Source organism: Sceloporus occidentalis, unplaced genomic scaffold, assembly GCF_023333645.1.
Source record: "Sceloporus occidentalis isolate IW3139 unplaced genomic scaffold, rSceOcc1.0.p SCAF_1, whole genome shotgun sequence".
NCBI classification, from domain to species: Eukaryota; Metazoa; Chordata; class Lepidosauria; order Squamata; family Phrynosomatidae; genus Sceloporus; species Sceloporus occidentalis.
The window spans coordinates 244,900,638-244,924,276 of NW_028316981.1; positions in this window are offsets into that span (position 1 = coordinate 244,900,638).

Here is a 23,639-nt window from a genome sequence, read left to right on the forward strand (position 1 = left end):
CCCACACATTCAGTTAAGCTGGAACACTTGATATGCAGCCTAATCCTACACATGTTAATTTAGAAGTAGTGATGTACAGATCCAATCACTGTACAAATTGTATCAAGACCACTAATTATGCGCTCTTTCCACAAATGCTATGAAAAACTGCCCCACACTACACAAGTTCTCTTGGCTGTTGTGCATTCTCACAATGTCATTTATCACTATTCTGAGAAAGCCACAACAGCACATTGCCCAACCTTATTTTCCTCATCTATCACCAGAATCTCCATCTAGAAGAAAGGCTGTACATAGGGAGACATGCCAATTTCCTGAAATATAGTTTACTACTGGAGGGGGGGGGGGGGGCATACAAAGGGTATAAGCCACATTTATTCCTTCCATTTTTGCAACTTCTACAATCTCCATAGCCCTCTGCCATTTCTAAGAAGAACCTAGAAATATCCAATAATGGTTGATGAAAAGGGAGAGACCATTATTAGCCAGATTCTGTAAGACTAAAGACTTAATCATACTAGGCTTGTAAGGTGCCACAATCATGCTAGCATAGAAAACACAAACATACAGGTTGGGAAACAATCATTATCACACAACTCTTCGAAATCTCCATGGCCCTGCTTCTGTCCTGGATTCTGGATTCTGCACACCAGCCTCCATAGCCCCATCTCCCTGCCCTATGCCCTTCTCAGCATGTCTTTCTCTGTGTTTATTTTTATTTTTAGCACAATTGCACAACCATGGCAATCTATTAAGTAAAAGGAAAAAGGAAAGAAAGAAAAGAAAATGAATTAAAAGAAAAAGAAAAATAGCCTGCTTGGGAATAGTGAGGGGAAGGGGTGAGGAGCAGAATCATACACACTCATATCACATTATTATTATTATTATTATTATTATTATTATTATTAACCTTTATTTATAAAGCGCTGTAAATTTACACAGCATTGTACATACAACCTTTTTAATTGGACGGTTCCCTGCCCTCATGCTTACAATCTAAAAAGACACAACACAAAAGGAGAAAGGAGTGGTGGAGGGGAAGGGGATGAGGGCCAGCAGTTCTTCTCTACCTCCAAAGCCTGGACCAAGGCAGATGGATTGGAGGGAGGGCTTGGCTTCTTAATGGATGGTTAATCTTCTTCCAGGGAGGCCTGTTGGAGCTAACCTGCCTCTCTAGTAGGATAATACACATAAAATACATAGCAATACAGGAAATGATTCAATAAAACAGGCAACTAAAAATATCAAATAGCAAGTGACAGTTATGCAAGGCCTGGGAACGCTTCTCTGAACAGGACGGTCTTCAATTCCGTTTTGAAGCTGGTTAAAGAAGTGATGGCTCTTGTTCATGGGGGAAGAAGGTTCCAGGAGTGAGGGGCAGCGAGTGAAAAGGGGAGAATCCGAGATGAGGCATAGGAAATCCTGGGCTGGGACAGCAGACCTTGACTGCCAGAACAGAGGGCCCTAGTGGGAAGGTGAGGAGAAAGAAGGTCTGATAAGTAGGGAGGGGCCAGCCCATGGAGGGCTTTAAACGTTGACAGCAGGAGCTTATACCGAATGCGGAAAGGGAGTGGGAGCCAGTGAAGGGATGCCAACACAGGAGAGATATGGTCAGTGGTGGATGTGATAATGCGTGCAGGTGAATGCTGAACAGAAATTAAAGGACGGAGGTGAGAAAGAGGAAGCCCAGCCAGGAGGATGTTACAGTAATCAAGTTGTGAGACCACTAGGGCATGGACCAGGATCTTGGTAGTAGAGGCGGAGAGATATGGTCGGATTTTGGCAATATTGTATAAAAAGAATCTACAAGCCTTGGCTGTGGTCTGGATCTGAGGGAAACACGACAGAGAAGAATCAAAGACATGTCAGAAATGCTTCAGGAGGAACTTATACAGGCATCAAGAGTGGAAAAGCAGCAGGATTGGGAGGCAGTGACAGGTTTTGCCTATCAGTAAGAAAGGTGGTGCTCCAGCAACGGATGGACTGCAGACCAGCAAACAGATAGACACAGCATCATGTAATAAAGTACAGCCAATTCTATTTTTCAAGCCTCATGTGATAGTGTTTTATAACATTTTTATCTCCCATTCTAAAAATTATCAGTTGCAAGTTGCAAGATCTGAATACCTGTCTTTTTAAAATCCTTACAAATCAATTTTCAAATAATCTCTTCCTGAAGAATGCCATACAAATGTTACTTGCCATCTGACATCATCTGCTGTGGGAGGGAGTGAAAAGGCAGGCCCAACTCCATCAGGGCTAGCCAGAGCAAGAAGAAGGGCCCTTCTTCCAGTCCATCTGCCATGGTCCAGGCCTCAGAAGGAGAGAAGAACCACTGGACTTGATTCTCTTCTCCATTTGTCTCATGTCTTTTTAGATTGCAACCCTGAGGCCAGGAAACTGTCTGTATAACTATCTGTAAGCCACTCTGAGAGCCTTTAGGGCTGAAGAGCAGGATATAAATATCTTACATAAATAAATAAATAATAAATACTTAGCTGAAACACATTTGGCTATTGCTTGAAAAAGAATTTCTTTTCTTACAGCCCAAAACTGTCTCTCCTTCTCCATTCAGTTTTGCTCTACAGAGGCTGAGCCAACTTTCAGATTGTTTGCTACAACAGCAGTGCCTTGCTTGTTTGTTCGCATTTTGGCTTCTGCCATCAGCAAGAGCTGAGCTGGGTTTGCTGCAATATGTGTCAAACTCCCAGTCTTCCTCACTGTGACAAGGCATTTCAGCATGCATCACTGTCCTATTTATTCTGCTGTACCTTAGCATACAGGCAAAGTGATCAGCCATATGGAGTCAGTGATCAACACAAATGTCATTGATTTCCTTTTGGGAGTGTGTGTCATATCAGCAATTGTAGTCTTGACATTTATGAAGGGAAATTCTTTTCTGGGATAGGCAAGTGTTCCCTCTGGTGACATCAGTACTGGCATTTATTAGGGGAAATTCTGTTCTGTGACATGTGTTCATTTTATTGTCTGAATATTGGCATTGTTTGTTTGTTTGTTTGTTTGTTTAAAAACTGGTTTAAATTAGATTTGTAAGGATTAGCATATCTGCATTTAAAAGAAAATATATTTGTTTCCAAAGGAATAACCATGTTAGTCTACTGTAGCAAACCCAACAAAGTCTTGCACCTCTTTAAAATTCAAGGCTCAGGAGAAATGAGTGGTTTGCAATTGCTCTAATTTCAGTTGCAAGGTTTCTACCTTATGCAACATAATGCTCTCCCTAATGTGTAGAGTAACACTAAGCCCTGTATACTTTTTAATATTGTGTCTGTGGAGTTTATATTAAGAGATGAACATATTCCAGTGGTTCTTGCTGCTGTACCTGGGCCCCTGTCACACTGTAAAATTATAGCATCACAATTTCACATTAAATACAATTAAATATATATTTGGGAATTCTATGATTTATTGTCCAGTGAGGAACTCTCTGTTTAAGAATTCTAAATACCTCTCCATAAACTGAAAATCCCAGAATTCCATAGGTCGGGCCCATATCTGTTAATCTGGAATCATAGTAATATAATTTTGCAATATTAAAGTATCTTAGGCTTCCATTACACCTAGTATATCTGTATTTTCCAATAAAACTAAGCCCTCTAACTCAACCCAGGACCTTAGCTCTCTTTGATTGCCATGTTTTAATGCATCTTCATGACCTATTTCAACCCACTCCCCATTTGGACAATCAGAAATATTTTGCCTTCCATCCCTTAGGAATGAGGTGAACCTGAATTGGAGATTTCTCAATGACATGAGAGGTCCTGAGTTTCACCATCCTTCCTAACAATAAGGTATACTTCAGTGAATGAGGTAGATGTATTCCTGGACTTTACTTCTTTAACAGAAACTGTGGTACCAGAGGCAGAAATAACACGGAAAGAACAGACTAGGGCCTGTTACAGACAGCCAAAATAAAGCTGCTTCGAGTCACTTTGGAGGTATGGTGTTTCAATGATGCATGCGTCCTAAGAGTCCAGAAGCCACACCAAAGCCACGCTCCAGACTGGAGTGTGGCTTTGGTGTGACTTCTGGACTCTTAGGACACATGCATCATTGAAACACCATACCTCCACTGTGACTCGAAGCAGCTTTATTTTGGCTGTCTGTAACAGGCCATAGTTTCCTCCATCACAAAAGAGAGAGAGAGAGCAATTCACTATGTTTCATCAAACTTTTCCTTCAATACTAACATTATGCACATATGGAATGAAACAACCAGGTCAGCTAAGCCTTGCATAAGTATTGTGGAATATTTGAAATTTTTTCTAGCTCAGTTAAATTGATCTTCCAGTCATCTGGAAAGAATATCAGAACATTGAGAGTTTTGCACAGTTTTCCCTGGTATCTGAACATCTTGTAGTGTTGCAGAAGAATTACTCTGTGCAGAAATTATTCTCGAGGCTGCTTTTGTTGTTTGCCTTCAAGTCATTTCTGATTTATAACAAACTTATACACATAGATTTGGGGGGCAAAAAACCCCACACACCCCTTCTATGAAAAACAAACCAGATTTTCATGCAGAAAACATGTTTGCCTGCATGGGAAACACATTTTCTGCACAGAAAACATTTTTCCAAGAAATAGTTCTTCCACAACACTTCAGAATGTTTGAATATGGGAGATTACTGGGGAAAATGTCCATGTTCTCCCACTGTAGGGAAAAAATCTACAGCAATTATTCACCTTTGCAAGTAAGGATGAAATAACACAGGATATATAGCTCAATTGTGGTACTGCAGCTTCAAATGGTACTTTACTTTGAGGGCCCTGATGGGCAGAAAAAAATGATCTGTAACTACTTTTAAGAACAAAGAAAAATAGTTTTCTTTTCCTCTGAGAGATTTCCCTGACCTATTTTACTCTGCTCTTGTTTTCCCATTTCTTCTCTGTCCATGTTGTTCCACATTTGCTCCCCCCCCAAAAAAAAAAAAAAAACAGGCGCCAGAACCACCCAGATTCTTTACTGCCATCTACTCTGTTGCCTCAGCTTCTCATCCTAGTCCTAAAATCTCTGTTTTGGGAGGGGGGTGTGTTTTAAATTAGGCATACTTTCATTACATTACTTTTAAGTTCTCTGCACTTGAAAATTTAAATAATTCACAGCAGTGAGTAACAGTTCATTTTTTTCTGCTGTGGATGCATATTTGAGTCTAAAACGAGGACAGATGTGGGTGTAAGGGGGTGGCATACTTTAGCTACTTGGCTCAGGTTGGAAGCTGGATTTAAAAAATTTGCCATACACAAAGCACCCCCTTCCCACTTGCCCACTCGTTTTCCTTCAGCTCTTGGTGGATCCTTGCTTGGAAAATGCAGTTTTGGAAATAGTCACATTCTGGCCTTTAAGGGAACAAATCTCTAGTGACACTGCTGTGCATTATGAACTCTCCTTGCTTCATTATCGTTGCATAAAAACTCTTTTTAAAGCCATATTTCTCTTAATGTGATTCACCCAATAGGATGCTAATTAATTCTGACTAAAATTCCTGACTTGTTATTCTAAATGCCACCACATCTGTTGCACTCTTCAGATTTCATTCTCTTATAGTTATCATGATGTGGTAAATACCATCCGCATCACTTGGCAAGGCAAGGAAGGGCCAATTCATATGGTCACTTTGCAGTGAAAAGATCATTCCAAGATATTCCAAGGGCCCAAGTCAAATGTAGTTGATCTGCTTGTGACCAAAGAGCAACATGGCTAAACAGGATAGATAGCACTAGTTTATATGAGGCAAACAACCTTGACTCTTCTAGGATAATTGTGTGTCCAGAGCTGAGTACCACACAAACACATTATATACACAAACTATGCGTACATACTTCTTTCCAAGGGTTCCAGCACTGGACTGAAGAACAGGCCTCATCAATCAACAAGCAGATTGGGTTGGATCTGAACCTATGTGTTTGCCATCACTATCTACAGCTATAACCAATAATGTTTGTGTACACTATTCTAGTTAAAGAGACATTTGAATGATTAATTGGTTGCGAGGAGTCTCTTTCCTGGCATGCTTATTGTATTTTTATCTTTATTGTTCTGATTTCAATTGATTTTACATTATTAAAAATCAACGCCATTTTAAATGTTTAACTAATTTCACTTTGCTTTAGCTTCTTTAATCATCTGTTTGTTTTCAGCTTTATCTGGTTTTACCCTTGTGGTAAGCCACATTTGGACCCATGTTTGGAAAAGCATGTGATACAAAGAAAGTAAAATAAATGCATGTTCCAGTGGAAACTAATTTTTTCAGAAATGATACCTTCTGTCTAGTTCATACTTTAAAATAGGCTGAGATCCTGTATAGCAGCCTTTATGAGGATGGTGGCACCTAGCACAAAAGGCTGCGGGGGGAGTGAAGAGAGCTGGCCCTCCCACTAACTTGCTTACCTACACCCCCACCCTGCCTTGTCCTGGCTGCCTCCCTCCCTACTGGATGCCCAGTTGCCCCTCCTTCCTTCCCCGCTTCCTCATCACCTCTTTGCCTTGCCTCCCAATCCAGGGTGATCAGCCAAGCAAGGGAGCAGGAGAGGTCAGAAGAGGCAATGGAGAGAAGGCCCTGCGGTGGAGCAGCCAGGAAGGGTGTGCACTCATCTCTCTTGCACCAAAGTGGGAGGAAAGCCTAACCAGGTATCACCCCTCCTCTGTGGTGTCACCCAGTGTGGCCTGCACCTCCCCCCCCCCCAGTGACACCACCAATGCAGACCTGGGCCCTGCATAAGATATCTCATGGTGCAACACAGGATCCCACTGTACAACTGGGTACTGTGAGGGGTGAGGATTTTTTTTTCTGGCTAGGTCCAGGACAACCATGACTTTCCACTGTCCTGTATTCTGGCTTACCAGTGCCCCATGATGTTTTTGAGGGGCCATGATCAAGAGCAGTCTGTCTTGCAAAATGTCATACTGTTGTTCATCATGACCACTGCATGGCCACACTGCTCACTCCCTTTGTGCAATGATTATGATGATTATGATAATGCTGCCCTCCCAGGAATACAAAAGTTTCAAATTACCACAATTCCAAACTATGCAAGTGTAAGTGGGTTTATAATGTTGTAAATTCTAATGAGATACCAGCCACAGTTTTGTTATATAGTAGTCTCAAAAGCAAAGCAAAACAAACAAACAAACAAAAAAAAAACAACAATGCAGATCCATGTGGGAGCCAATGTGGTATAGTGCGATCCAGCATGCTGTACGGTTTTGAGTGTTGGACTCCTACTCTGAAGCACAGGGCTCAAATCCCTGCTTGGCCATGGAAACCCACTGGGTGACCTTGGACAAGCCATATTTTGCTTAGCCTGCTTTACTCCACCAGGATTTAAGTTCTCAAAATATTTTGCAACCCTGAACTAAACATTAACTCTCCCAAGCACTTTTACACCACAGGTGACTGTAATAATTCAAACTAAATTTATGTTTACTGGAGAGACAAAATAATAGATGTGCATATAATCAGAACACAATACCAGTCCTAAGGCCATAAACACTAAATAATGCATACGACAGCACCCCTATAAATATTAAACACTGAATTTTAAGACAGGATGCATCCACAGAGCCTCTAGAATTATTTAGAAACAATGCAACCAAAAAAAAAATTAGGACAGAACGACTCCACAGTTTGAGAACCAGAAATGAGCTGATGTTACCCAAAGAACAGGTGGGGGGATAGGGGGATGTGACCCAACTGCCAGGTGTATATGTTGGGGAAATTAGCTTTGTGAGAAGCTTGGGTAATATTTGGGCCATATGCACTAATATGTAGTAGTTCTAACTGGGAGGACTCCAGGTTCTGGGTGAATTAAGAAGGTTTTATTTATTTAGAGTGAAAGCATTCACACAAGACAGCAGTTCACACAAACACAGCATAGAGAGCTGAACCAAAACGAACATATGGAAGGAGGATAGCAGAGTTTTTAGGGATTACAGTGAGGTATAATTCTGTCCGAGGAGAAGACTGTGAGAAGCTGAAGTGGCTCAGACTGGGAGATCTGAGAGTAATGCAGAACATACATAAAGTATGGGTGTGTATGTGGGCTGGACTGTGTTGACATCAATTAAGTTTTGAAGCCATATTACCTTAAAAATAGCCCTAGCCAATGGGCTATATGGTCAGATAACAAAAGCTGAACGAAGTGTCACAGGAATCAACAATGGGATTCTGAACTGGTTGATAGTTTTCAATTTAATGTAACAAAAACAGTGATTGGGTGGGAATATCCCTGATGATGGATGGAGAAGTTTGACTGGGAACACAACAGGGGGTAGACAAAGAATGATTGGCTTGCTCTTTTAGATGCAAAGAGATCCACAGTGTATTTTGGGGTTCTCATGTTTTTATATCTCATATCTGGAAATAGCATGTTTTCAAGAGATTGATGACTTTTCAGGAACACAAGGTTAGGCTCCCAGGAAAAAAGGATAATTTCCCCAGAGCATGTGTACGTCCAGGTAAACAAAACCATCAAATCTAAAGTGAGCCTTCCTTCCCCAAAGTATTCAGCTTTTCTTTTCAAAATCTGAAACTAAGGATCTCTTTGCACCCAATACAACAAGCCAATCACTCTCTGCCTACCCCCTGTTGTGTTCCCAGTCAACCTTGATTTTCACATGACAACATTTTACTGCACCATTGTATTTAATGGGACTACAGCATCCATGGATTTTAGTTTCCAAAGGAGGTCTTGGAATCAAAACCCAGCAGATACCAAGGGCCCACTGCATATAATTAATTAGAAAGACCCTTTAGTTACACCAACATTATCATGACATGAGACAACACAGTGCACTATGCAGCAGATAACTTCCCGAAGGAACCAGATCTCATTTTTGTCCAGGGATCATTCTTTGACATATTGCAAGCATAGTTATATTTTCTATTCATTGGATTTCAGTCAGAGGAAAATTATGTTTCCATTAATGAACTATCAATCCTTTAGCAGTCAGAAGGGCATGAAAAATCGACTTCCATTGACCGTTTCTTAATTTCCAAGAAATAATTAAATAATTCAAATGAACATATACTATTTTAAAAGATTTTTTTTAAAAAATGAGAAAAGGAAGCTTGAGTGTTGAAAATACAAACTTATTTCTATCACTTCTTTTTGTAACCAGAAAGAAAAGTAACCTAGTTTGTAATGCCAAACTTACTAATATCTATTAAGAATGTTGATATTCTAAATAAATATGACAGGAACTTTTCAGTAGCAGCACTAAGATTACAGAAATACAATAGGAAGGTCCTCAGACTCTCTCCCTTTAGCTGAAGTGCTCAGGCTTATTCTTTTTCATCAGAAATTTGTCTTGGTTTCATTATTTTAATTATTTCTCCCACTGCTTCTAGTGCTGCAGCTTTGGGTTTTTTTTTTTCAGAAAGCCATGTTGTTTGTTACATACATACAACTTTTCACATACAGTCTGATTTTCTGCAGACATACAAAAATGTCTATGTTGCTCCTGAAGTGGTGTTGGGAATGAGATTCCGTTGTATGTTATTTAAAATAATGGCAAGGTGCCTTGGGATTTGGGTGTCCTTTACAAGAACAGTCCTTGATTTGAATAACTATCAGAGAGTGTCCACTATTTGAAAGCATTCTTATTTCAACAGAAGACCAAAATGGCACACAAATCACTTGGGCTTTGTCGGCACTGGCCGGGATACTCCAAGGGAAGGGCTATGTGGCCATGTTCTAGAAAATTTACCTCCTGACATTTCGCCAGCATCTGTGGCTGGCATCTTCAGAGAATGGACGCCGGCCATGAAAGCCTTCGACTTCACTCCACGGGAAGCCCAGGGTATCCTGGCCTTGGAGCTGACCTGACCTTCCCCCATTACCTGGCCCTTATTTTCCATGCTGGGGCAGCTGTCTGCATGGGTGTCCCACTAAGCCTCTCAGTACACCCACTGCCACCATGGGTTGCTCACTTCCAAGGATAGAGCAAGGCACCCAGTCATAATCACATGGCTAGATGACTCATTTTGACCTCAGAGCAAGCAACTGGTGACAGCAGTCAGTACACTGGGCAGCTCAGAGGGATGCTGGTGCAGACAGCCACCCCAATGTGGAAATGGAGGGCTGGAGTAAGAGATCTATTTTTAAAATTAATTTCAAAGTTTTTAAACTCTGGTTCTGGTGCAGAATGTGGTAGACATCATTCGGACTGCTTGCACAAGAACCAGGGCTGAGCTGTACATCATTTGAATAAGACAACACCAGAATGTGGGGGCCCTGGTCATAGTATTCTCAATTATACTGAGATATTCTGTTTCAGTTTATTTCATATTTATTATTAATAGAATTACTCTGTTCTATTATTTTAGAATTAGTCCTGTCCTGTTCTAGAGTTACTTTGTTCTGTCACTCATTTGTGGATTTTATTGTCACTCATTTTTCTGTCACTCATTTGTGGATCTTGCTGTATGGTCAGCAGGGCAACCCTGAATGTTTTCTGTTCCATTATTTTTAAATTGTAGTAATTGTGTCTAAATTTGAATCTAGACATACAAATTAACACATTCAAAAAAGTGTTCTCCTTTGTCCCATGCTTCTGTGATCCATTTCTTCTCTTGTGGCCTGGCATAAAAGGCCATCCTACCTGTAGTAGGATGCATATGATGTCAAAAGTTAGGATTGATCTTTTAAAACAAATATTTAAAGTGTCATTTTGGCCATCTTCTAATATTCTAACTTAAAAAAAATGTGGGTTTGCCATTTTGGTTCCTCTTAAGACAGAGAAACAAGTTTTTTTTTTCATAATGATTTGCCACGAGATTTAAAAACACATATTCAGTTCCTACACGGAGCTGATATATGCCTAGGAACCTAAGAGCAGCATCCATACTTCTGCTGTCCCATATCACCAAGCTCATTTAGAAAAGACCTGCACCACTGCTGCTGAGCATCCATCAGCTGAACGTCATCCGTTCAGTGAGTGCATCCTTAAAAGTGAAAATCCAGAGAGAATGTGAATATAGCAAAGAGACTATGAGCACAAACTAACATAAAGTCTCTCCCACTCTACTACTAAATTCCAAATGGGCTCCAGTGATCCATGAATACATAGAGCTTGAGGCAAATTCTTGAACACATTTATAAACATTTCTGCTGGGAAGATCATGGCCCTTAATGAACTGAGACGAGTTTAATCACTAAACATTGAATCAGCAGAATGCACTTGTGTCCCAGCGAATATTAAAATGAAGTACACACAGAGCACAAAGACTTGGTTAAGAAGCATGCCAAATGATTGACTCACAGGGCCATATGATTCCATTTTATTTATTTACTATTGATTGATGATCCAAAGGATATTTTCAAAGTGGGCAGAATCATAGATAGAAGCAGAAGCTTTGCTGTAATGGCTTGACAGATGCAAAGCAATTTTCCAATCCAATGATGCTGATGAGACCTTGGCTAACCTTTCTCTTGGCTGATGTAGTCTTGTACCCAACAATTAGCCTCCACCTGAAAGATGTTAATGGGATAAACTTCTAGTCCATTTGAGAATCCAGATCAGGACATAGGAAGTAACTGGAAATATAATTCTAATGATGCATAACAGAGATCTTCTGACAATGTTATAAATAGCTTTTCATTCACACATTTTTCAGTCACAGTCATTAGGACATATTCTCAAAATATCGTGTAAATATCAAAACACGGTGTGACTTAAAATAATTCACTTTGTTTCATTCCCAACATGTCTCAATCCATTATTATACAAGCAGATATCCACTAGTGCACAGGAATTATAGTTCTCTTATTTACTCCCAGAGTAAGCCTATTCCTTATCCCCCAAACCTATAGTATAGTCAGTGAAGATACTAAGGAGTCTTCAAAGAAAGAACAGGTACAAGACCCTTTGGCAGATGGCTTCTTCAGCATTAACCCCCAGGGCATGAAGAAGGCCAGCAGTCAATACTTTCAACACTTCCCAGACAGACAGACCAGTTGCCCTAGCATTACAGAGCAAATGTAATTCCAACTGCCTTAAACTGGAAAAAAAAAACTGTCTAGCCCAATATTGTCTACTCTGGCAACAGGAACTGTTTCAGCACCACTTTATTTCTTTAACTAGAGATGCAAATATTTGTATCTGGAACTTTCTACTTGCAACTACCAGTGTCACATTCTTGCTTCATAACAGATTGTTCTGCCTGTACAATCCCTGCCTGAAAATACAGAACAATAAAGGTTTCTCTCCCTGCCCCTGCTGCCACCCCATTCCCCGCAATAAATTGGCAGGATGTGCAAGAATAGGTCACTGTGGCAACGAAAAGCAGTGTACATTTTTATATGTACTGGAGGCAAAATACTTATTACGAAGCAGAAATGGTTTCTAAAAATTAGTCTATAACATTCTACAAAACTGAAAATGTCCAAATAGTTGATGTTGAACACCTATTACATATAAAAAGCTCTGTCAATTATTTTAGCAGTTATAGCAAACTGTGTGACTATACTTGCAGAAATGGGACAATTGCTTAGGGTTGTGAATCATCCTTGGAGGAATGGGAATGTTGCCAAAGCTGCTGTCAGTTTTTCAAATTTACTAAAGAAAATATATTGTGAATTATCTCCCTGCAATGCCCAGTCTGAGTTGCATTATAGAATCACAACCGTCCAGGAACTACAGCAGTGGCAATCTGGTGTGTGTGGGGAAAGGATATCCCAAAGAGTATTACTTGGTCTTGGATCTAAAATGGGGGGGAGAGGGCTGTAGCTCACTGATCAAGTACACACGTGATGTGCCCAAGGTCCCAGATTCAGTGGTGGCATCTTAATAAATAAATAATAATAATAAAATTTTTATTTATATACCGCCCTTCCAACAGATCAGGGCGGTTAACAGCACAGTTTAAAAACAATACAATAAAACAGCAATACAACAATACAACAGCAATACAAATCCAATAACAAACAGAAAAGCCCCGAGTTAGCCTATCCCCTTGCCAGTGAAGAGGAAGGAGGACCATTGGATTTTAATCGGGGAATGCGACACTAAAAAGGAAGGTCTTTAAGTCCTTCCTAAATTGGGCCAGGGAGGTGGCCGAGCGGAGCTCTATGGGCAGCGTATTCCAAAGGGTCGGGGCGGCGATGGAAAATGTCTTCCTAATGGTGGAGACAAGCCTAGCCCCGGGGACCCTAAGTAACTGCTGCCCAGATGTTCTGAGGGTGCGGGACGGAATGTATGGGGAGAGGCGGTCCTTCAGGTATCCTGGGCCCAAGCCATTTAGGGCTTTATAGGTCATTACCAACACCTTATATTGTGCCCGGAAGCGAATCGGCAGCCAATGCAGATCTTTCAACAACAGTGTAATGTGGCTGGCCCTGGAAGTACCAGTGACCAGCCTGGCTGCCATGTTTTGTACCATTTGTAGCTTCCGGGTTTGGTATAAGGGTTGCCCCATGTAGAGTACGTTGCAGAAATCCAGTCTCGAGGTTACCAGAGCATGTACCACAGTTTCAAGGTCTCTCTGGGCCAGGTATGGACGCAGCTGGCGAATAAGCCGAAGCTGATGACAGGTGCTCTTGACCGTCGCATTCACCTGAGCAGTCAGGTGAAGGGACGAGTCAAGAAGTACCCCCAGACTGCGCACGGAGTCCTTCACAGGGAGCGTGACCCCGTTCAGGACAGGTGGAACCACCGCCATTCCTGGGCCAGGGGAACCTATCACAAGTACCTCCGTTTTCTCTGGATTCAGCTTGAGTCGGTTTTCCCTCATCCAGCCCATTACTGACTCCAGGCATGCCACGAGAGGAGAGACGCCATCCTCAGTCACTGCATCAGTCGGAGACATAGAGAAAATTATTTGGGTGTCATCAGCGTACTGATAACCCCGCGCCCCATGTCTCCGGATGATCTCTCCCAGCGGTTTCATGTAAATGTTAAATAGCATGGGAGACAGAATGGCTCCTTGAGGGACCCCAGTATTAAGGGCCCTCTCATCGGAGCACACGTCTCCCAGCTGCACCATCTGGGACCTCCCAGAGAGGTAGGACCGGAACCACTGGAGCACAGTGCCCCCGATTCCCACCTCTGCCAGGCGCCCCAGAAGGATACCATGGTCTATGGTATCGAAAGCCGCTGAGATGTCCAAGAGCACCAACAGGGACACGCTTCCCCTGTCGATGCCCAGACGGAGATCATCAACCAAGGCGACCATGGCCGTCTCAACCCCGTAACCCGCCCGAAAGCCAGTTTGAAATGGGTCCAGATAATCCGTTTCATCCAAGACCGCCTGAAGCTGGATTGCAACCGCCCTCTCGATCACCTTCCCCAAGAATGGCAGCAGTGAAACTGGCCGATAATTATTATGTACCAGGGGGTCGAGGGAGGGCTTTTTTAATAAAGGTTTTACGATGGCCAATTTGAGATCAGATGGAAATTGCCCTTCCCTCAAGGATGTATTGATAATCCGGCGTAACAATAGAGTCACAGCCGGTCCCCCCTGGGCCGCTAGCCACGAGGGACAGGGATCGAGAGAGCAAGTCGTTTTCCGAACACTTCCGAGGATCTTGTCCACATCCTCGGTACTTACCAACTCAAACCGATCCAGTTTAACAAAGTCCACGGAGGCTCTGGATGCCTCTACCCTAGGTTCTGCTTGAATGTCGGCGTTAAGACTTTCACTTATTCGAGAAGTTTTATCCGCGAAGAAGTTGTTAAATTGGTCACAGCAGGCCTTCAAAGGTTCAAGGATCTGGTTCGGGGCAGGAGGGAGCTGAATTAGCTCCCTGACTACCCTGAACAACTCTGCTGGACGCGACTCCGCAGACGCGACATGGGCACCGTAGAACGAATTCTTAGCTGCTCGTATCACCTCTCCATAGTCCACTAACAGTTGGTCTAGGAGAGTCTTGTCGACTAAGCGAAGGTGTTTCCGCCAACGGTACTCTAGCCGTCGCAGTTCCCGCTTCCTTGCCCGGAGATCTTCTGTATACCAGGGCTTACGTTTGGAAGCGGGTCTGAGAGGGCGCTTGGGAGCGATACTGTGTATAGCCCTCAAGAGACCGGTATTCCAGATACCAGTCAGGGCATCAACAGAGTCGCCGTCACTTCCAACCATGTGTCCCTCTAGGGCTTCCTGGAACCTTTTGGGTTCCATCAGCCTTCGAGGGTGGACCATCCTAATAGGTCCACCACCCCCGGGAGGGATCTGGGTAGAGACCTTGATTTTTGCCTCAACCAGGAAGTGATCCGTCCATGGCAGGGGGGAAATATTAGTTATTTCCGCCCACGGATTTTCCGCATCCGAACAGAAGACCAGATCAAGAGTATTACCCGCACAATGCGTAGGACCCAAAATCAGCTGGGACAGGCCCATGGCCGCCATGGTATCCATGAATTCGCGAGCTGCACCGGGTGGAACATAGCTGGCCGTGAGGGAGATGTTGAAGTCGCCCAGGACAAGTAGCCTGGGCGTCTCCAGCATCAGTTCAGCGACCAGCTGTGTCAGCTCATTAAGGGAGTCCATTAGCGCACGGGGTGGCCGATACACCAACAGAATCCCTAGACTGTCCTTCGCGTTTAGGGTCAGGTAGATACACTCGATATAGGACGTCTGACGGATGTGGTTCCTGGTGAGGGACACGGTGTTCCTATGTATCAAGGCCACACACACACCCCCGCCCACCTAACCTGGGCTGGTCCTTCACCGAGAACCCAGCAGGCAGGGCCTGAGCCCACACAGCATCCCCTTCAGGCCCAAGCCAGGTCTCGGTAATGCAAGCCAGATCGCAACTTTGGTCCTCCAACAGATCGTGGAGGATGTGGGACTTGTTGTTGATCGATCTGGCGTTGCACAGGAGCAGCGACAGGGTTTGTGGCACGGTTGGAGTGACCCTCAGGTCCTTTAGGTTGGGAGAGGGACCTCAAGGAGAGATAGATATGACGCATCGATCTCGCCTTCCCCTGGAACGCAAGTCCCTTCTCCCACCGCCATACCTCCCCCTGCCCCACACAACCTCAATGGGAGCTCTGCTCGTAGCGATATTATACCCTTCCTCCCCAGCCCATGCATCCCCCACATCCATAACCTCCCCCCACCCTTCTCCAGCAATTCAGAGAGCAGAGGTTAGCCACCTCAGGCATCCTCTGCTCTAAGGCTAATCCACAGCCTCCTTAAGCCCAATAAGAGCTGCGCAACTGCGCAGCTGCACGGTGGTAGCGCTGCAGAGTCCTGCAGCGGTGCCCTTCCAGTCCGTGGGCGGCACTCCCGGGGTGGGGAGGAGGCCGCCCGGCAGAAGCGCGGCTCTGGCAGCGGTGTCCGGCGAGGAGGCAGAGGGGGCCTTCCCATAGAGTGGGGAAAGTCTCTTGTGTGAAACCCTAAAAAGCAACTATGAGCCTGCCAGCTCTTCCACACTGCAAAAATAAAGTGTTTTGACACCACTTTAATTGTCATGGCTCACATCCTGTGGAATCCTGGAATTTGTAGCTTGGTGAGGTATTCAGCCTGGCATGTCAGGGACTTCTGTTGCCTCACCAAACCACAAATCCCTTAATTCCATAGGTTAGAAGCATGGCAGTTAAAGTGGTGTCAAACCACTTTATTTCTGCAGTGTGGATACACACCTTGTGCTGGTCTGACAACATTTTGTTTTCCATACAGTCTTCCAGCTTCAGTGCATGATGGGATCCAGACATCTCAACTGGTATCTGGTCCACACTCAGGAAAACCAAATGAATAACAGAGTTTGACCAATAAACTCAGAAGACTGAACAGGATAATGAACTGAAGATTGAAGAAGTGGAAAGAAAGGAAATGTGAGGGGTTAGGGGGAAATACCATACCAGGCCAGGCCTTCAAAGTTTCAACATAGGATGCTTGCAGAGAATCAGACCAGAGGAAAATCATAATTCTACCAAGGGAAGCCAGACTACATGGCACATTTTAAGATGCTGGCTGTTATAATTAAAGTGAAATCCTAGGTTATATCTAAACCTCTATTGAAAGTATCATACAGATACCGTTTTCCCCAGCAACAACCAGCCAAACACAATAACAGATAATCAGGCTAATAAAATTGCTAGCAGATTTATAGAAGGAAAATGAAAATACTCTAATGGTAAAATGTAAGGGACAATAAAGTACACACAATACCTAGTTAGGGTAGGTGGCACAATTTAGATACTGGTTATCACACTTAAAGTGAAATCCTAGATTACATCTGAACCTGCATTTAAAGTATCGCCTAACTAGCATGGCTAGCTGCCATTAACAGACCTAGAAAGAGCTCCTCATGTAAGCCATATAAGTTGGTGGCCATCACAACATCCATTCGGTGAAAAGGTGCTTCTTTTTTCCATATTGAGATATAGCATCATGACTACTATGATGACAAAATTAATTTTATCAGTGCTTCTTCTCAGACAGCATTACAGCAAGGCAATATTTCAGGTGGCCGATAATACAATGCTCCCTTGCCTTATGCAGGGGATCCATCCAGGACCAGTCATATAACACCGGTCCTTAAAGACCTTCATTGGCTGCCTATTCGCTTCCGGGCGCAATACAAGGTGTTGGTTATTACCTATAAAGCCCTAAATGGCTTGGGCCCAGGGTACTTGGAGGACCACCTCTCTCCATACAATCTGCCCCGCACACTCAGGTCTGCCGGGAAGCAACTACTAAGAGTTCCAGAAGCGAGATATTCCACCACTAATCAGAGGGCCTTCTCCATCTCGGCCCCTAGGCTCTGGAACTCGCTTCCCGGCGAGCTTCGCTCGGCCCCCTCACTGGACCAATTTAAAAAGGGGTTAACAACACACCTGTTCCAGCAGGCATACCCCTAATAAATAATAAATAAATAATAAAAGTTTTATTTTTATACTGCCCTTCTTCAAATCAGGGCGGTGCACAGCAAAATTATACAATACAATATACACCAAAACAAGTACAATATACAGAAAACCATATCACAAGTAAAAAACCTAGAACATATTAAAAACATTACAACCTCATACCAGTCTACAATGCTGGCAGAGGGAGGGGGGGAGGTGAGTAAACATTCTGGGGGGAAGTATTCAGGGGTAGGCCTGCTCGAATAAATAGGTTTTCAACCCCTTCTTAAATTGGGATAGGGAGGTGGCTGCACGGAGCTCTGTGGGCAGCGAGTTCCAGAGGCTGGGGGCCGAGATCGTAAAGGCCCTCCTGGAAGTGGAAACTAACCTGGCCTCCGGAACTCTTAGAAGTTGCTGCCCAGATGATCTGAGAGTGCGGGACGGATTATATGGGGAGAGGCAGTCCATCAGATACCCTGGGCCCAAGCCATTTAGGGCTTTATAGGTAACGACCAACACCTTGTATTGCGCCCGGAAGCGAATAGGCAGACAGTGCAGCTCTTTAAGCACTGGAGTTATGTGACTGGCCCTAGATGTATTAGTGACCAGTCGGGCTGCCATATTCTGCACTAATTGCAGCTTCCGGGTATGGTACAAGGGTTGCCCCATGTAGAGCGCATTGCAGAAGTCCAAGCGAGAGGTTACCAGAGCATGTACAACAGTTTCAAGGTCCCTCCGGCCCAGGTAGGGACGCAGCTGGCGTATCCGCCGAAGCTGATAACAGGTGCTCCTGACTGTCGCATCCACTTGAGATGTAAGATGGAGCGACAAATCAAGGAGCACACCCAGGCTGCGTACAGAGTCCTTCACGTTCAGGACGGGTGGAGTTACCGCCATCCCTGGACCAGGAGAACCTATCACAAGTACTTCCGTTTTCTCTGGATTCAGGCTGAGTCTGTTTTCCCTCATCCAGCCCATTACCGACTCCAAACAGGCCACGAGAGGAGAGATACCATCCCCGGTCACTGCATCAGTCCGAGGCATAGAGAAGACTATTTGGGTGTCATCAGCGTACTGATAATCCCGTGCCCCATGTCTCCGGATGATCTCTCCCAGCGGTTTCATGTAAATGTTAAAGAGCATGGGAGACAGAATGGCTCCTTGAGGGACCCCAGATGTAAGGGCCCTCCTATCGGAGCACACATCTCCCAGCTGCACCATCTGGAACCTCCCAGAGAGGTAGGATCGGAACCACTGAAGCGCAGTGCCCCCGATTCCCACCTCTGCCAGGTGCTCCAGAAGGATACCATGGTCTATGGTATCGAAAGCCGCTGAGATGTCCAAGAGCACTAACAGGGACACGCTTCCCCTGTCCATGCCCAGACGGAGATCATCAACCAAGGCGACCATGGCAGTCTCAACCCCGTAGCCCGCCCGAAAGCCGGTTTGAAATGGGTCTAGATAATCCGTTTCATCCAGGATCGATTGAAGCTGGAGTGCAACCACCCTCTCAATCACCTTCCCCAAAAATGGCAATAGCGAGACTGGCCGATAATTGTTATACAACAGGGGGTCAAGGGAGGGCTTTTTTAACAAAGGTTTTACTATGGCCAATTTCAGATTAGTTGGAAATGCCCCCAAAGTACTCCCCTCTCCCCTCTCAGTAGCACTGTAGTGCTAGCTGGTGCTAATTGTATTGTATTGTGTACTTGTGATTTTATTTTGATATTTTATTGTCTATAATGCTGTTGTTGCATTTTAACATGTTGTTACCCGCCTTGATCATTGGAAAGGCAGGCTACAAATAAAATTTTACTACTATTATTATTATTATTCCAGACACATATACCCACTGCATAAGACAAATTCTGCCTATGATGAAGCTCCATTCATTTGAATGGGGCATGCCGCCGCAGCATGCAGCGTGTGCCACAGGCATGCGCCCCATTCACCATATTAAGGCTCGCTGTCTGCATGACCTCAAGTCTGTATATGGCAAGTGCATGTATGGCGCAGGCACACTGTAATTGTTGTAAAATATTAGAGGTTGCTATCAGTTAATACTGAAATCGTTGTTGATTTCCTGTTACTAACTTGTTGCCTTAATTCTGATGTTTAATTTTTTTTTCTTTGATTGGGTTAATTTTCCAACTTCTAGTGGGTTGATTGGGGGGGAATCAACCCACTAGAAGCAAACCCCCTTAGCTTTGCTTTTTCAGAAAATGGCAATTGGATTATTAAACAAAGTAAACTTGTTATAAGTGTTACTTTGGATATTGAAATTGTCTGTAGCTTCAGGAATGAAGCAAGACAGATTCCATAAAAATACATTAGTGAGAAATACATAGCAGTATCAGTGAACAAGAGAAAGATGATAAGGCTTTTTGATAAAGCTTAAAGATAGCAATAGCAAGTACTTTTCTATAGCACTTACCAATGTACTAAGCGGTTTACAAAGTGTAAGTTAATTTTAGCGACCTACAGAAGGATGCCAGACTGAGTTGACCCAGACTTCAGTAGTGAGGCATGGTTGTTGAATATGGTAGAATACAGGAGACAAGACTGATCCCATAGATTCCCACTGACTCCTTCACACAAACACTTTAATCATAGGAACAGGGGAACCAAGAGGTAGCCAAAGAAATCTGGTGCAGACCATGTGGCATCCTAAAAACAGTTATTAAACAAAACTAGACAGCTACAAAATGGCTAGAGTACGCACAAAACAACAAACGGAGATGAATACTGGGTTGGGGCCCCAAGGACAGACAGACTAGCCATGTTCAGAACTATTAACTAAGCTGAGGTAGCATTTTCCTCTTCCTCCACTTTTCTGGAGGAAGTTTCAGGTTCTGAAACCCCAGCTGTGTTTGGCTATTAAGTAATATGGCAACCCAGTCTTCAGCAAAGACTCCAGGCTATCTCAGAAGGTACCCTAGAGCACATAAATATGACCTGTATTTCTTTCAAACATAGGAAGCTTCATTTTTCTTATTTCACTATGCGGCTTTAACACTTTAATCATAGGAAGACCTTTGGCCATAATAGCAGTTCCATGCTAAGCAAAGCTACACCAATGAATTTTTAGGCAGCCATTAAAGATCAAAAGGGTGGGCCTTTGAGGGTGATTGTAGTGTGGCAACAGTCCTAGCATCAAGCATTCCCTGATAGTAATGCTCTACCTTTTTCCCCTGACATACTAATCTCTCTCTCCCTCTCCAGAAATACAGGCCTGATAAATCAGTGGAATGCTGTGGATGTTATATATCCTAATTTCAATAAGGCTTTTGATAAGGTCCCTTACAGCAGTCTCACAGATATGCTGGTAAAATATGGGCTTCTAGGACATACAACTGTTATGTAGAATTGTAGCTAGTTGAGGGAGCATACCCAGAGAATGCTCAGTAATAGTTTCTCATCACCCTACAAAGAAGTTGCAGGTGGGGTGCCTCAGTCTTCTGTTCTTGATCCGGTTATGTTCATCATATTTATAAATGTTGTGGATGATGGATTAGAGTGCATGCTCATTGTAATTGCAGATGACCTCATGTTGCTGGAGAGTAGCTAACAACCCAAGAAGCCCGAATCAAGATGGCACTAACAGATTAGAAACCGTGGCAAAAGCTAGCAATATTGGTTTCATCAGGGATAAATATAAAGGGTAGAAAAAAATTAGATGCCCAAATATAAAATGAGCAACGTCTGGCTTGATAGCAGTAATGAAAAGAATCTAAGGGTCTTGAAAACTACAATCTTAACAAGAATGAACCATGTCACATAGCAGCAAAAAAAACAAAACAAAAAAAAGTAAATGCAATTCTATGCTATATCAACCGAACTATGATGCCCACATCAAGAGAAATAATAATATCATCAGAACATGGTATCCTGTTGTGAGAAGCACAGTTTAAAAAGGATATTTGATGAAATGGAATATATCCAGAGGAGAGCAGCCAAAGCAAAAGGTCTAGAAACCAAGCCCTATGAGGAACAATTGAAGAAGTGGATTGCACTTAACCTGGAGAAGAAAAGACTGATATAATAGTTATGTTTAATTAATTGCAAGACTGTCATGTATATAATGGAGCAAACTTGGGTTTTTTTTTTTGTTTTTTTTTGTTTTTTTTGCTGCTCCAGAAGCAGCACCCAAAGCAATGGAGTCAATTTTTTAAAAAATCAGAGAGAGAGAGAGAGAGAGAGAGAGAGAGAGAGAGAGAGAGAGAGAGATGCCAACTCAATATGATGGTAAGAGCTGCCCATCAGTGGAATAAACTGCCTCAGAGGGTTATGGATTCTTCTTCATTGTGGTTTTTAAAACAGATTAGATAGCCACCTTTCCGGTGTGCTTTAGTATGGGAGTCCTAAATGGCAGGGCATTAGATGGCCCTTGTAGGCCTTTCCAACTCTATGAGAGTGTGCCTTTCAAAAAAATGTAGGGGGAGGGGGAAACAGACCGGGTTCTGTGCAACACAAAATTAAATATTGTCAACTCTGCCCTTTAATTCCTCACAATGATTTTTCCCTCCCTCCATTTCCATTTTGCTTTAAATGAACCAGCTCATTACTCTGAAGAAACACAAAGGCTTTTAACAACCCAGCAGGATTTAGTTAATTATTTAGTTAATATCCCATGGAGTAAACAAATTATCCAGCACATATTCCCTACTGAAACCTGCAATTTTTCCTTTTTCTTTGATCACTGTAATTTCCTTGGGGTCTACTGTGTGATCAGTGTTGTCATTTTTCCTGATTTTACAGAAACTCAGTTACAGATTGAAAACATGTCATGATTATTCATTAGATAAAAGGAAGGAAGGAAGGCGATTAAGCCATGTTCTGAGATGCTGGCTATAAAAGATGTTCTTATTTGGCCATCTTCCATTTGGCTTCCAAGACAACTTTGTGGCTTGGTCCACTGGCTTTGTCATATTCTGGGTTTATTCAGAGTTGTGTGTTCCTTTCATAAATATCATGGCAAATTGTCAACACTCATGGCAAAGCAATGCAAACAACAACAACTCTGAGACAAAAAGAAATCCCTCAAAACAAGGATGCTGGGATTGGATGGCAAGACTTTTGACACTTTCCATGCCAATAAAATGTCCTGTAACACTTAATTTAGAACTTCTGTTCATTGACAGTATTCCACATTCTGCTTTCCCAACCCCAGTGCCTAAAGAGAAGCATAGGCTTGCCTGCCTCATAGGTGTGATACATAACAAGCTTATATGAGCCAAGCTAACTTCCACTTATCTTCAGGCACTAACCAATTAGAGTTATGACTGAGAAATACCGCATTTAGGGACGGGAAGGCAGAATTTGGGTTACCCTGAATAGACAGAAGCCCTGAACTGAATTCAAGAGGACATTTTATTAGGCTAATCCTTGCTACCCAGCATCCTGTTTGGTAGAATTTCCTTCTGCCTCAAGAGTTTTTCCACATTGTCTTGCAGTGGGTACTGGCAGCTTTCAGTGTGACATGGTATTGTGTCCTAACCATCCCTTTCCCTCCATTTTCTCCTCCTCCTCCTGAGGAAAATAAGGAGATTATTACACCCAGGAATTCTGGTGGGAGAGACGCAGGATCTAAAAGACGAAAATGGATATTATTGCATTTACCCATGCCCAGGCTATAGGCAGCCTGTATATACCTAAGTAGCCCATCTGCAACCAGGACTTCTCCCATAGTTTTTTCAAGAATGGGAAAATCTTGTTTTTTAAAAAGCCACAGGATAATTCCGGATTGCAGACAGACTGACTGAGTGGATATGGGCTGCTTACAGCCTGGACACAGATAAATGCAATAACATCTATTTTCGTCTTTTAGATC